This window comes from Mixophyes fleayi, chromosome 2, assembly GCF_038048845.1.
Source record: "Mixophyes fleayi isolate aMixFle1 chromosome 2, aMixFle1.hap1, whole genome shotgun sequence".
Classification (NCBI taxonomy): Eukaryota; Metazoa; Chordata; class Amphibia; order Anura; family Limnodynastidae; genus Mixophyes; species Mixophyes fleayi.
In genome coordinates, this window is record NC_134403.1 from 7,108,691 (window position 1) to 7,118,394 (window position 9,704).

A 9,704-nucleotide genomic window follows, 5' to 3' on the forward strand; every position below is an offset into this window, starting at 1 on the left:
TTCGGCCTGAAGTTGAAGCCGCGAAAGTGTCATCTTCTGAAATCTCGGTTGGAATACCTGGGACATATTGTGTCCCGGGATGGGGTGAGCCCCACTCCGGATAAGGTTTCTGCGGTGTTGGACTGGAAGATCCCTCGAACGGTGACGGAACTGAGAGCATTTCTGGGGTTAGTGGGCTACTATCGGAGATTCATCAAAGACTTCGCGAAGGTGGCTGGCCCGCTAAACGAATTATTGAGGGGCGTTGCCACTACGGCTAAGAATCAAGCCATAGCCTGGGGAGACGCTCAGGAAAAGGCGTTCACGACGCTCAAAGAAGACCTGACGACGGCTCCGGTGTTGGCGTACGCTGACTTCGAAAAGCCCTTCGTTCTGTATACTGATGGAAGTCTCAAGGGCCTGGGGGCCGTGCTAGCACAAGTCCAAGACGGCAAAGAACGGGTCATTGCCTACGGAAGCCGGAGTCTGCGGGATTCAGAAAGAAACCCCGATAATTACAGTTCCTTTAAGCTGGAGTTGCTAGCAGTGGTTTGGGCAGTAACCGAAAAGTTCACGGAATACTTGACCGGCACTGAGTTCGACATAGTGACCGATCACAATCCCTTGGCCTACTTGGGCACGGCCAAGTTAGGGGCGCTGGAACAGCGCTGGATGGCTCGGTTGGCCAAGTTCGGATATAAGATCCGGTATCGACCCGGAAAGGCTAATGGAAATGCGGATGCATTGTCCCGTTATCCCCTGCAAGGGCCGGAGGGGCCTAGTGATGAGGACAGAGAAGGGGAGGAGATCCCGGATCTGACCCAGTTGACATCTCCTGTTTGTGCTCTGAGTGTGCCCAAGACGACCGTAGATTGGGCCGAACGGCAGGCTCAGGATGCTCCATTGCGGTGTGTCCGCCGATGGAAGCAACAGGGACATTGGCCCTCTAGTGAAGAACGGCGTCGGCTGTCCATAGCCGGACGACGGCTATTGCACAGATGGGATCAACTGGCAGTGAGGGAAGGGGTGCTAGTTCGCCGAGCCTACCTGGAGCAAGAGCTCCGTCCTGTATGGCAGGTGGTGGTGCCTGAGTCCATGGCGCGGGACTTGGTACTGGAAGCCCATGAAAAAGGCGCTCATCTCGGGGCGGCCAAGACCCATCAATGGCTACGCAGGCAGTACTGCGTACCTGGCGACAAGGCGTTGGCGGAAGAGGTCTGCCGAGCCTGTCCACGATGTGGGGTAAGTAAGGCTGGGGAGCAGCATGCGCCCGTGCAAACCATCCAGACGGGGCGACCCTTGGAGCTGCTTATGATTGATTACGTCCTGGTTGGGGAGTCAAGTAGTGGTCATAGCTACGCGTTGGTCATGACCGACCACTTTACAAAGTTCACCGTCGTCGTGCCCACACGAAACCAGACTGCGGAAGCAGCTACGCGCGCCATTGTGGAGCACTTCATTCGGAGATATGGGTGCCCGGAGCGGATTCACTCGGATCAGGGAGCCTGTTTTCAGGGACGCCTCATGGAGGGTCTGTGTGACACTTATGGGGTACAGAAGTCCCGGACCACTCCTTATCACCCTCAAGGTAATGGCGCCTGTGAAAGGTTCAATCGGACCTTGCTGCAAATGCTCAGGGCTCTGGAGGCTGGGCAAAAGAACCGCTGGCCGGAGTTCGTGCAGGACTTGGTGTGGGTATACAATAACCGGGTACATAGTACCACCGGTTATACCCCATACTTCCTTTTGTTTGGGCGGCCTGGAAGGGAGTGGCGTGATTTGGAGTTGTCCGTCCCCGAAGAAGCGGACAGTTGGACTCCCAGCGGCTGGGTGACCGAGCAGAAGAGGAAGCTGAAGATTGCCGGGGACGTGGTTAGGGGGCAGCTACGGTCCAAAGTCCATCACGGGCCAACCAACAGCACGGCTTCCCCCTTCATAGTGGGTCAGCGGGTACTGGTAAGAGTTAAGAGGCTGGGAAATAAACTCAGCGATCGGTGGGAAGTGTTGCCGTCGGCCATTTCAAAAAGAAAAATGGCGACGGACCAATCAGGGTCCGCCATGTCATCACGTGGCGTCGCGTCGACGCTACGTGATGACGTTAGCACGGCACCGACTATTTAAGTCAGCGCGCGCGCCGCCATGTTCAGTCCGCCGGCGGAGAGATCAAGAAGAGGACGTGTCGCGGAGAGCTGCGGGATCAAGACTAGAAGAGAAGCCAGCGGAGACCAGCAGTGGCGGCAGAGAGCCCTTGTTAGGGCTAAGAGCGCCTCTGCTGCCTGAAGACTGGCGTGATCAAGAACAGAAGCCGGCGGCAGAGCGTAGAAGCAGCGGCAGGCGGGGAAGGAGTCCAGGAGAAGCTCCCCGAAGACAGCCCCAGGTAAGGCCTTGCCAGGCAACTCCTCTCCCGGGCCCACGCCCGCAGCACACGAAATAAAGTCGGGCACTAGGCCCGTGGGCACAGTCGGGCACAAGGCCCGTGGGCACGCTAAATTAGGGGCACAAGGCCCAGGGACCTGAGCACTAGGCCCCAACGAAGTTAGTGGGCCAGTAGGCCATTAGGATATATGATAAAGGGGACAAGCCCCTATTAGCTAGACAGGGGCGTGAGAGCCCAGGTACAAGGGCACAAGGCCCTTAGGTAGTTAGTGGCCTAGAGGCCATAGGAAGGCCAGAGGGCCTGGTTAGGGGCTGGTAGCCCGTCTGCTATTAAGGGCACAAGGCCCTCAGTCAGTTAGGGAGGCCACAGGCCTCAGGCAGGGGCTAGGACCCCTAGGTAGTAGGGCACAAGGCCCTAGTTAGTGGGCTCAGAGCCCTGAGGTAGAGAGGGGGCTGAGGCCCATGAAACAGAGCAGAAGGCTCTGTGTGTAGCTGGGCAGAGACCCATGGTGTGTAGGGCATAAGGCCCTGGTGGTGTGTGGTAGAGGCGTGGGAGCCTCGTGAGTGTAGGCGCGGTCCTGTGTGAGGTGAGCACACGTGGTTAGGAGGTACAGTTGAGCGTAGGCTCCTGTGGTGCTGTAGCAACCTGCTGGTTGGCTAGCAGCGGTGTGCTCGGGTAAGTAGCGTGCAAAGTACTGTATACTGTATTTATTCTGTCTGTGCGGCGAGTATAGTTTACATTACGGTATTTTGGGGTGTGCTACATAACTGTGTCCAGGGGCAAGACGTCAGGCCCCCATTAAAGGTAGGCTCTTGTTCCTGTGGTTTTCCTGTGCTAACCCGTGTTGTGGGGACAAGCGTAGTTACCAGCATACACATAGTCAGGGGAGAACACACGTAGTTTCCCTGTCCCTTAGGTCCCCGGGGTCACACTGGTACCCAGAGGGGGTGGCTGAGTGAATCGGTGGCAGTGCAGCACACCTTGAGGCAGTTCCAGGGGCGGCCGTGGTTCTGATCAAGGGTCCTCAAGGCCGGTTCCGTGCAGGTGGACCTGTGGTTCCGGACGTAGGGACGCGTGTGAGATACCCGAGTACAGGCAGTCAGGTGGTTCAGTTCGATCGGCTGTTCCGTGCGGCAGTCGGCCCGCGGGTTAGTGTGCTGTCCTACTGAGCCTCAGCCGGGCTTAAAGAACCGGTCCTTAGGGTCCGTGGGTGACCCCTAGCAAGAAGGCAGCTTCTTGGTACGACCTGGGTGAGGGGGTTAGGAACCGCCCTCCGGTTTAGCCTGTGAACACCGGCTGGTGTTCCCCGTAGCGTGTAAGTGAGCAGTTCCGTTAGTGCACCACACCTAGTTAGTCCTAGTGTTTTGACTAGTTGCGTTGCCGACCATTAGAACGTTGTTAGGGTCGGGTCGCTGTTGCAGTCAGTCCAGTTTTGTGGGTGCCATCTTAGTCTCACGGAGAGCGTAGTGGGAGGCTGTGTGTTCTTGTCATCCGCAGGAGTCGGGAAGGTGCAGGAGAACCGGATCGGAAGTGGGAGTGTCCCGGTGAGTATCACGCTCGATTCCTCCTTTCGATTAGGCCCTCACCGGCAGGTGTGTGAGGTACTTGAGGCGGGATTAGTCCTCGGACTAGTCTTGGCCTTCAGTGCCTGTAGTCCCCCGCGTCTTGGCAAGAACAAAGTGAGGAGGCGGCAAGGAGCTTGGACTGACTGTGCCCTTGTTCTTTGCCGTAGTCTCGGACAGCCCTTACTTGGTAGACTCGGTTTAACTGTGTTTTTCCCTCTTAGGTGTTACTTGCGGGCGTCCGGGGAAAACCCAATCCGGGACCGAGGTAGGATCCAGTCATCCACGCGGATCGTGGTAAATTCGGAGGTATTAGGAGTTAGTCGCCCTGTGAGGCACATCTCCGATAGGGACCTTACATTACAACCACTTTTTCCAACAGTACACACTCCGCCAGCCACAGAGATCCAGTTCAATGCAGCAGGGACGGGTCTCCATGTATCAGTTCTGCTTTCCACTGTAGAAATAGCCGCAGCTGCCAATTTTAATCATGCATTTTGCATTTTTGTCACAGTTCATTTTTGTTTTTAAATATTTCGCTACTGGTGACTTATTGGCCATTTAGTGATCATTTTAATATATATCCAATAAAGTTTTTTATTTTTAAATATTACTCTATCACTCAGAGAGTGCCCCTATTTACATTCCGTGCTTTCTTTTATTTTCTTTTGTTAATTTATACTTCACTAATTACTTTCAATAGTTCGTTTGAGGTGATGCTGAGTATTTCTTCCCTCACTGAATGGGGAAAATGTTTTATTTATATTGCCAGCACATTGTCCCGTCTGTATATAACTACAATGAACTAGAATGTATCTGATATATGATGCCCACAACATGTTTTAGGGGCTATGTTATACAGAATTTACCATGTTAATTAACTATCTAGTCTAAGTCCAAGGAGACTAGATGGTCTGGTTTTGTCTCAAAATATTGCCTTATGTATAGCAGCTGTCCATCAAGCCTATTTAAGGCTCATTTAGGTTTGGCTCACAAGCCAGCCCTTGTTAGATGTAAGCCCCTATACTTGGGAGGAGAGTGTTTCTGATTTTAGCTACATTTAATGGTGTTTAAAGTTTATAGCTAAGTGTAGGACCTGCATATAATGAGGTGCCCTTGATGCTGGGATGCAGGCTTAAATGTTTTGATCAAAATATGAACCCAAACCTCATGTTTTCATATTGCTAGATACACACAGATATGCAGTGTTAAGGGCTGACAACAACTGTCTTTGTGTGAGTTAAAGAAACCTTTCTGAATGTCTACACAGATAAGGTAGCACTGAGAACTAATCCAGCTTTCCTATTGTCAAAGTCAAATAATTGGAAGAAAGAAACTATATTGATTAATGTTTTTTTACCGTGTGATTACGATCAGTACACCACTTTTTATGACGCAATCGCACAATAAATAATGCACACATCCACTTACACATTCACTTGTACATAGATCATTTTTATAATAGTTCCAACCCACAGTCGTTTATGAACAGATGTTATTGAGTTTATATGTTATATGTTATATACACTTTGGTGAAATCTAAGGAAACATATCATGTTTGGTGTCATTCTAATCCCCTTTTTATCGTTAGTGATCTGGTTCCATCGGCATGCACCTCGTGTATGCTAGTTATGGAATGTAGGGAATTAGTGATCAGAATGGTATTGTGTGTATAATGTAAATAGACCAGTTTGAACCAGCTTTCGGCGGGAAAATTAGTATGCATCTGATCGGAGAGCTGACCCCCACCCTTGGAGGACATCGTTTGAACTGACCTATGAACTACATTATACTGGACTGTCCTGGAGCCTGAACCTATGGAAACATGCCAAGTCATCTGTATTGTATTTACTGTAACACCAAATGTATATATATTGCTCTCTGGAGCCAGCATTCAGTTTCTTTGACCACAGACATCAGGATTGAATGACTGTAAGCTGGATCCAGCAGGGCACAGCGTATGTATTGGCTGTACTTTTTTATTGAACTGTTATTCTTTTGCTTTTGCTATTAAATCGCATTGTGATTTGGAACCACACAAATCGCAGTGGACAATGATTATTGGTAAACGATAAGATAACTATAATACTTTCTAAAGTGGCATCTAATATTTATATTAATCAATAAATCATATTACCATCCTTTTTGTTCACAATCAGTTAATGATAAAGAAAGCTACATACATTGGATTTAGTCAGAGCAATATCTGTGTATAATATTCAACAGGATCCAGGAAAAGGTGTGCCCGATACAAACAAACTATATTGAGATGGATCAGTCATTACACAGGCTTACAAGAAAAATGGACAAAAGATGACAGAAATCCTGAAAGCTTACTCAATAAGAGCAGGGGAAACTTCTTTGGTATATAGGGCTCAGGCCTCAACAGTGGATCTCTGCGAAGCAGCTGGATGGTCTGATCATCTGTGCACACCTTTACCAGATATTACCTACTGGACATTACATCATCTGATGATGCACAGTTTGGGAGACAAATTCTCCACATGGCCACTTAATAAAATTGTCTCCGCATAGACAGTAATTTGTTTGGTTTTTGCTATTTGTGCCCACCACAATACTCCTCCACAATTACCCGGTAGCCTTGTACAATCTTAACCTATTGCTTCTCATTCCGAAGTATCAGTATCTTTAGATATTATTGTGGAACTTGTTGCAGCCAAAGGACATATTGTCTTGATAATAGGGATGGGCAATCTGACGAAAACTACTTTGTTGCTTTTCAATTTAGGCTTTATGGAGTCCTGATGAAGTTATCTCAGAGAGAAGGTCTCAATTTACTTCTCTTTTCTGGGCAACTTTCTGCAGATGCCTTTAAATCTTCATTTAACATCTTATTTCTATCCTCAATCTTATGGACAGACAGAAAGAATAAACCAAGCCTTAGAATAAGCTGCTCTGTTTTACTTATTCCAGCTATACCCAAGATTGTTGGGCTTCACTCCTTTCTCTGTTGTAGTTTGCCTATAATAATGCCTATCCCCAGTAAACACAAATGTGACCTTTCTATGCATCCAATGGTTTTCTTTCCAAGTGTGAAGGTCAAATTATTGGATAAAGTAGACCAAATTGATTAATATTGTTTTATTGTGCGTTTGCGATTAACACGTCACATGTATTGACACAATTGCACGGATTCATAACACACACATTTACATTCGCACTTACACTTGTAAATAATACACATTTATTTAGGTTCCAATCAGTGTTCTCTCTAAGCTGAGTAATCTGGAAAGGAAAGAATTAAAAGGTCACTCTAATGAGGGCTCCACCCGAAAGGTTTGCATTCACAATCTGCAGGATGTTTCCTAGTAAGATACAGGTTTAACTCTATCATTCCCAGATTGCTCAGCTTAGAGGGAACACTGGTTCCAATCCACATTTATTTATTAGTAAAATGTATTAGAGATTGTTTATACATAAATGATAATATATTAAAAGTATCTAAGGCTCAGGATATAAGAAATGTGTCATGTTTATTGTCCTTTTGATCTTCACATTACCATCTCGAATCAGCTACTTCCGGCTTTGCGATAGCTTCCTGCGATCAATAGTTATGGAAGATAAAAGATTAATGATCAAAATTACATTGTGTTTGGAAAGCTGATAGGTTGGTAGAATCTGGTTTAAGTCAGTTCCCTAGTCACAACATGTATTCAGCAGTTGGGGGTGAGGTGGTCACACCTTATCAAAGGAATCCTTTAAATTAACCTATGACCAGCAGGCAACTGTAACATCATTAACCCTGAGCCAATGAAGACCCCTAGACGTGATGCTTGTGTACATAGTGACATCATCAGTAGTTTTTTTCTTTACTGAAACTGGATATTATCAAGCTGCTTCCCCCAGCTAGCTCTCTTAGCCTGACCACAGCAGACATGATTACTTATTCCTGGGCCGGGATGAAGCGTTAGAGGAGATGTGATGTATTCAGTGTTTTTATACTTTCCTGCTTTATTGTAATATCTTTTATGCATGATAATGCCTTGCTGTAAATCCTGCTATATTTTGCAATTAAATATCTTTGTGCTTTGGAACCACAATAATCGCATTGGACAATGTTTATTTGGTAAGCAATAAAATTACTTTAATACAAGCTATGAACTTGCTAATAATGTACCAAGCGTTAAAATGGCCCGTGGTGCATCCTGATTTTATTGAATTCCACAAATCATAAGTTACCATTTTGCCTTACGTTACTTTAATATAACTCCTGAAATATAAATTACAAAGACAAAGTTGCACCAATCATTGTGTAGCAGTTATTACTGACGCAAAAGCAAAATGATAAAGGTAACTCAGTACCCTAAAAAATACATGAAATTGGCTCATCTGAACCCCAAATCATCACAACAGATCTTCTTAGATGATCTTCTTCCGAAACACATAAGGATCACTCAGAATTATAGGATTTGGAAAGAAACATACAGGTCCTCATGAGGAGTAGTATGTAATGTATGTAATTTCCTTCTTAAAATGCAGGTGTAAATTGCACCTGGAAAAAGACTCATTCTACATAGTAACTTACACCAGGTTTAGAGCACCTGCAACAGATGCGATTCCTGACAGGCATGTCTGTGTCCAGGTCAACCTTGGTTACATTTGCATTTACACATCCTTATTGTACCTTGCCCCTTGCCTCCCCTGATCTGCCTCTATTAACAAAAAGAGGCGTGGGTATGAGCAGTAGTGAAATTCCTATTTTACACTACGCCAGTGGACTTGCGTACAATTCTACACGAGTCCCACAGTGTATTATGACAGGTAGATTATTATTATTATTATTGTAAATGTCAAAAAGCAGTGATAATGAGTACCAAGCAGAATTAAAAAGCCATCTTATCTGTAATAATCTTTCATTGCTTTGACCAGTTTCCCATAGCAGATCTCTCAAAAAACAACAACATAATGTAGTAAATCAAATGAATGTCTTGACTGTCATGCATACTCCGAGGTACCAAGCTACTTCTCCAGTGCTAGCTACTGTTGTGACCCCTTCTCCAATTCTTGCATTTGTACGGAGTGATCACATCATTTTCTTCAATAAAAACTATTCTTTTCAACTCAGAAACAGCTTTCATGGGTCTGTTGAAGATTTCTTGTTCTAAAGATTCTAACTTTGACAATTATGGAAGAATATGTCACAGTGGGCCTTTTCAACCAACCTCTTGTTTTGAGGAGCTCTTTCTTGCAGAACAAAATCTACCAATTTCTTGATGGTTTGAAAAGGACCTATATGATGTAGGTACGAAGCATTTAGGATACCGGTGACATCCTGATTATGACCAGTTTCTTCACATGAATTTGAGAAACAGCTATTGCTCCATCTCTGTCTCATTCTGAAGTCTCTTGGTTACCTCCTAGACAACTTGTATGGTCTTTCCTCCTCACTCTTACACATTTTTGTACTTGTTTGTTTTCTATTAATGTTCTCCTTCAATAACGCGGCGCATAACATACACACTTTACAATACACTTGCACTGTACATTCTTAAATATGCTTAACAGTTTTAAGTTGCTGTTGAAAATGATGGCTAGTAGATTGCAATCCATTCTTCTTTCCTTGTCGACAGAGCGTGACCTGGGTTTTGCAGCGGGTGATCACCCAGTTTAGGGTATTCACACAGCAATTGCAGCAGTGATGCCATGGTCATATTCTTCTCAGTCTTGATGCTCAGAGATTGTGATTCAGTAACATGGCCGTATTAAGGTGAAGTACTTTATCGCAGACAGTTTGGAGAGGGCTTTATTAAGTTGATAAAATAATA